Genomic DNA, 6,816 nt, shown 5'->3' on the forward strand with positions numbered 1-6,816 from the left:
AGATGTTAGATTGGGTTCAAGTCCGGGCTCTGGCTGGGCCACTCAAGGACATTCAGAGACTTGTCCAAAAGCCACTCCTGCGTTGTCTTGGCTGTGTGCTTAGGGTTGTTCTCCTGTTGGAAGGTGAACCTTCGCCCCAGTCTTAGGTCCTGAGCGCTCTAGAGCCGGTTTTCATCAAGGATCTCTGTACTTTGCTCCGTTCATCGTTCCCTCGATCCTGACTAGTCTCCCAGTCTGAAAAACATTCTCAAAGTATGATGCTATCACCCTCATGCGTCACCGTAGAGATGGTGCCAGGTTGGCATTCAGGCCAAAGAGCTCAATCTTAGTTTCAACAGACCAGAGAATCTTGTTTCTCATTGTCTGAGAGTCTTTAGGTGCCTTTTGGCAAACTCCAAGCAGGGTGTCATGTGCCTTTTACTGAGGAGTGGCTTCCACCTGGCCACTCTACCATAAAGGCCTGAATGGTGGAGTGCTGCAGAGATGGTTGTCCTTCTGGAAGGTTCTCCCATCTCCACAGAGGAACTCTGGAGCTCTGTCAGAGTGATGATTGGGTCCTTGGTCATCTCCCTGACCAAGGCCACTGTGTTCTTGAGGACCTTCAATGCTGCAGAACTTTTTTGGTACCCTTCCTCAGATCTGTGCCTCGACACAATCCTGTCTCGGGGCTCTATGGACAATTAATTCGACCTCAAGGCTTGGTATTGGCAATGTCAACAGTGAAACATTATTTAGACAGGTGTGTGCATTTCTAAATCATGACCAATCAATTGAATTTACTACAGGTGGACTCCAATCAAGTTGTGGAAACAACATCAAGGAGGATCTATGTAAACAGGATGCACCTGAGCTCAATTTCGAGTTCCATAGAAAAGGGTCTAAATACTAATGTAAATAAGGTATTTCTGTTTTGTTTTTTAAAATAAATTTGCTAAAATTTCTAAAAACCTGTTTTCGCTTTGTCATTATGGGGTATTGTGTGACGATTGTAGAGGAAAACAATAATGTAATAGACTTTTGAACAAGGATGTAACATAAAAAATTGTGGAAAAAGGGAAGCGGTCTGAATACTTTCTGAATGCACTGTATATCACTCCACTCTGCCTTTGATAAGGTATTCATAGATGTGATGATGACTAAACGCTGAAAGTAAAAGACTACAATAATCGTCCTCCTTATTTTTAGAGCAACCTGTTGGTAGGTTATAATTGCTGTCAGATATCAGGGACTTTCACACTGCCTATTACACGTCATGGAAGATTATCTTCATCTGGGGCCTGAAATGCACTGCCTCTTCCTCGCCAGCTCCCTCTCCCTATCCAGCTCCCTCTCTATCGCCAGCTCCCTCTCCCTCTCCAGCTCCCTCACCAGCTCCCTCTCTCTCGCCAGCTCCCTCTCCTTCTCCAGCTCCCTTGCCAGCTCCATCTCCATCGGCAGCTCCCTCACTCTCTCCAGCTCCCTCTCCCTCGCCAGCTCCCTCTCTCTCTCCAGCTCCCTCTCTCTCTCCAGCTCCCTCTCTCTCTCCAGCTCCCTCTCTCTCGCCAGCTCCCTCTCCCTCGCCAGCTCCCTCTCTCTCTCCAGCTCCCTCTCCCTCGCCAGCTCCCTCTCCCTCGCCAGCTCCCTCTCCCTCTCCTGCTCCCTCTCCCTCTCCCTCTCCCTCTCCAGCTCCCTCTCTCTCTCCAGCTCCCTCTCTCTTTCCAGCTCCCTCTCCCTCTCCAGCTCCCTCTCCCTCTCTCTCTCCAGCTCCCTCTCCCACTCCAGCTCCCTCTCTCTCCACCTCCCTCTCCCTCTCCAGCTTCCTCTCCCTCTCCAGCTCCCTCTCCAGCTCCCTCTCCCTCTCCTGCTCCCTCTCCAGCTCCCTCTCCCTCTCCAGCTCCCTCTCCCTCTCCTGCTCCCTCTCCAGCTCCCTCTCTCTCTCCAGCTCCCTCTCTCTCTCCAGCTCCCTATCTGGAGCTGTGAACCAACCAACAGTGTCAGAACTCTGACTGGCATCACAGACCTCTCAGGTCAACCTACTGAGTTAGCACACGCTAGAGGGTTAATACACTCTAAGAAGGGCTTGTTCTAGGGCTTTTCTACAGTCAAACTCGTTAGGGTTTTGGTACAAAGCAAAAAGCTTGTTGTTGCCTGCATGCAGCATGCGCCGTAATCACAATGTTTCATTTGGCATAATGTTGTGTTACTTCAACTGCATTTGGAACTGCTGCACACTCTCCAACATGTCAAGGAAAGAAAACTATAGTATTTTCCCAATGAACCGTCTTTAGACATTTCAATGTGTTATTGGTAAAATAACTACTGTGGAATATTCATATTCCATGTCAAGTAAATTGTCATGATCAGCATTCTGTTAACTTTTTTATTTTATTTTACTTTATTTAACTCTAGGCCTACACCCCTAAGTGATCCCAGAAATATTTGTAAACCCAACAATATTAATGAATAGCCTATATGAAAAATATTAAATGATTGTGACATACAATTTGGAAACCTTAAAGTCTTATCCAGTCATGATGTAGACCTACAGACAAAAGTCATGAGTCATCAGTCATGATGTAGACCTACAGACAAAAGTCATGAGTCATCAGTCATGATGTAGACCTACAGACAAAAGTCATGAGTCATCAGTCATGATGTAGGCCTACAGACAAAATTAAGATTGGCCCCAAAAGGTTGATCTTTAGAATAACATCCATTATAGCTGCATTGTAACAAGAGTATTGATTAATAACTATTTCAATTTCAATTCATTATAATCATGTATTCTTATGAATTAATGATGGTGATCACGTAATTTACAGATTAGGTTATTTGTGAAACATTATACTCAAAGAAAAGCCAGAACACTTGAGCATTGGGGCGCTTGTGTGTGTGTGTGTGAGGGTTGAGCCTTGGGACGCTTCTGTGTGGGTGTATGAGGGCTGTGACTAAATGTGTAGTGTTAGCAAATAGTGATCTCCCTAAGGATTAACATCAGGGCAGCGTAATGACCTAATGATCAGGCCACGTCCTCTATAATCCCGCTAATTGTTTTCACCAGGTTGAAGGATTTGGGAGCCGACCCTGCACCCAGCATTTACCTCCTGAAAAAAAAATCGTAAGGGAGGCGTTACAACCATTTTGTAGTCATGGTAGGATGAGCTAACATGTTGTAACATCCCTAGCCTACATATTTATTAGTCCAGAGCCTAGACCTATGTGCAGGGATTCATCATTTATGTCAGTGAGGACGTGAAGTAGGCTAAATAGGTAAAACTGTGGAAAAATGTAAGTGAAATGCTGACTGGGCTAGATGACTTTGAGTTGCAAATTATAACGCTACCTATAGGCCTATGACATATATTTATATACATATTATGTATATGTATTTTCGACGTTTTTTAGAGAGAAAAGTGTAATCTCGAGTAGCCTATTAGTTCGTCATCCTGCAGTGATAGCCTATATTGTCGATTCCACCAAAATACCCTGATACATTTATTCTCCTGTTAGGCTCTAACCTATGCCCGGATGATTGAGGTATTAGTCTCACGGGATAAATTTCATGATGATGCAAAATTCATTGTTTTTGCTGAAAATGTGTCACCCAATAACTGTTGCTGTGTGTAGGCCTATGTCTGATTAACCAAATTATTCTAAATTAAATGGCATTGATTCCTCTCCGTTAGGGTACTCGTTAAGATTTATGTTAATGCCGATACAAATCAAATAAATCAAATCAAATAGTTTTCGTCACATGCGCCGAACACAACAGGTGTAGTAGACCTTACAGTGAAATGCTTACTTACAAGCCCTTTTAACCAATAATGCAGTTTTAAGAAAATACCTAAAACAATTAAAAATAAAAGTAAGAGATAAGAATAACAAATAATTCAAGAGCAGCAGTAAATATCAATAGCGGAGCTATATACAGGGGGCACCGGTGTCGATGTAATTGAGGTAATATGTACATGTAGGTAGGGGGATGCAAATAGTCTGGGTAGCCATTTGATTAGCTGTTCAGGAGTCTTATGGCTTGGGGGTAGAAGCTATTCAGGAGCCTCTTGGACCTAGACTTGGCGCTCCGGTACCGCTTGCCGTGCGGTAGCAGAGAGAACAGTCTATGACTAGCGAGGCCTGAGTCTGACAATTTTTAGGGCCTTCCTCTGACACCACCTGGTATAGAAGTCCTGGATGACAGGAAGCTTGGCCCCAGTGATGTACTGGGCCGTACGAGTTTAGTTATACGAGTTTAGTTATTAGATTATTTATGATTATTCAACAGCTGAACATGGCTGTTACTTTTCATATCAGAAAGCTGCTTTGCGAAGTTAAAAGCCCAGAAATAACAGGTTTGTCAAGAAGTTACTCTGTCTCGCAGAGATTTCTTTTGAAACAAGTGACCCGCAACAGACTGGAGACTCCTAAACCCATAGCCATAACATCAAACACTCTCTACTATTTACACCGCAGCAGGGCGAGCCGGCCGCTGCCCAGCAAAATGAGAGAAGGTTAATGCACACATGTCAGCGGTGGGGTGAACCGACGAGTACAAGGAAGAGAGAACACTGGTCGCCGGCGCTCTGCGATTTGTGCTGCTCCATTTAGATAACTTGCCTTTAAACATGGTAGTGGAGCGCCAGGCACCCAGCATAATCATTTGTTTACAGTGCGTGCGTTGATAGTCATTTTTTAGGGTGACGTTTAATCCAGACTCGAGGGGAGGTGTCTTGCAGAGCCCAGACAACCTGGCTCCACCGGCCATCTCTATAGGTTATATGGCTGTCTATTTGAGGAGACATGGTGTAAATCTCTCTGGCAATCTTTACTTTACACTCCCTGTGACACTCACCTGAAGGTAACTTAATGGTTTATGGCCAATCAAATGAACCACCTTTCTTTCCCTGTACCAAGAAGGACAACATGATACTGCATACTTGGAAGTTCATAATTTTTCAAACGTGTTGGGAGTTATTGATTTTTTAAGTTGGAGTATTCACTGCATAGCTGCTTCAAACTAATATTTATGGTTGTTATCTTGATAATATGGACATTAGCAAGCCAATTGATATTTCATTAGCAATGTATTGTCCATGAGCAAAGTTTATTAAAATTCATATAAGCCTAAACAAGCACAATCCGTTCCACGGGAATTTATTATGGACCAACAACTATTCGTTTGGAAATTTGGAGAGAAATGGTAACTTGTAAAATAGTTTTCTATTATTTAAACCACTATCTACAAAATTAGTCTCCCCATTCAAGTGTGATTAGACCAATCTCCACAGTAATATAATAAGTGAATATGTAAATAAATAAACTAAGAGTTAAATAAACATCTGCAAATGGCTCCACTTTAGGGCATAACATTGTTGTTGGTACATTATATCTCACCCTTGATGATAACTCTAGCACTCAAACACAAACACCACACATGAATAAAGCCAACCTGGACTCAGGGGTAGACATAACATAGTATTGTAAATCCGGGCCCTCTAATCAGTATGATATGTTATGTTTGGTATGGTATGTATTAATGTCCATCATCCATTTTGTATGATATGTTACGATTTACAAATGTAAGGAATTGCAATTCATACAATATGTTACAAATTTGCAAAACGTATGATATGTTCTGAATTCCAATTTGTTGTGGCTAATGTTAGCTAGGTGGAAAACGCTAACATTAGCTAGGTGGCTAACGTTAGCTAGGATAGGTTAGGTTTAAGGTTAGGGTAAGTATTTAGGTTAAGGTTAGGGTAATGGGAAGGGTTAGGTAACATGCAAAGTAGTCGCAAAGTAGATAAAAAAAAGTTGTAAGTAGTTAAAATGCTAAAGTTGTCTGTGATGAGATTTGAACACGCAACCATCAGGTTGTTGGACATTCACGTTATCCACCCACATAATCCCGAAGCCCCCCTACTTTCGTTTTTGCCATAAGTAACCTTCTGTCTCATGTTACCTTACCAATTGTAACATATCTTACTAATTGAGTGTCCCGGATTTACATTTACTATGTTACTTCTATGAGACCAGGCTGATAAAGCATGATCATTCAATTATGTTACTTTTAATGCTTGTCTCAAAAGTGTTGATCTCCTAACTCCTCCTAACTGCAACCGTCTTTATATTGTTGCACCATGGACAGAGAGAGGAACTTGAGTTAGTGTAATATTTACTGTTCACGTTTTATTGTTTATTTCACTTTTGTTTATCCATTTCACTTGCTTTGGCAATGTAAACATATGTTTCCCATGCCAATAAAGCCCCTTGAATTGAGAGAGAGAGAGAGAGAGAGAAGCCCCTTGAATAGAGAGAGAGAGAGAGAGAGAGAGAGAGAGAGAGAGAGAGAGAGAGAGAGAGAGAGAGAGAGAGAGAGAGAGAGAGAGAGAGAGAGAGAGAGAGAGAGAGAAAGAAGCCCCATTTCACCCAGTGCTCAGCAAAGTAGGTCTGTGCCACTCTTGATTAGGGATTGTTCTCAAAAGATGGTTTCAGACATGAGATAATGAGGTCCTGATAATGCGGGTCTCCTTTAAGTTTTTCCCATGAATCCGAGCTGTCGCCAGTTCACTAAACGACACTGTACATCGGCACCAAGCTACTCACTTCTAATTTGTTGCGCACAAAAGCTGATCCACCGCAAATCCCTACTAACAAACGAGGGGCAGGGAACAAATCATATAGGCCTAAAGTTCAATCTTCCTCATTTCTCGACTAATTAACTGGAATCCCACCTTATTCTTAATACAGTGACCAATTAATTTGCGATTTATGTCAAAGGTCCAAGGGGCCCAAGTAGGTCGCCAGGAACATTTGTGAAGGCCTGTGGCTTCACTATGG

Source organism: Oncorhynchus mykiss, chromosome 5 (genome assembly GCF_013265735.2).
Source record: "Oncorhynchus mykiss isolate Arlee chromosome 5, USDA_OmykA_1.1, whole genome shotgun sequence".
NCBI lineage: Eukaryota > Metazoa > Chordata > Actinopteri > Salmoniformes > Salmonidae > Oncorhynchus > Oncorhynchus mykiss.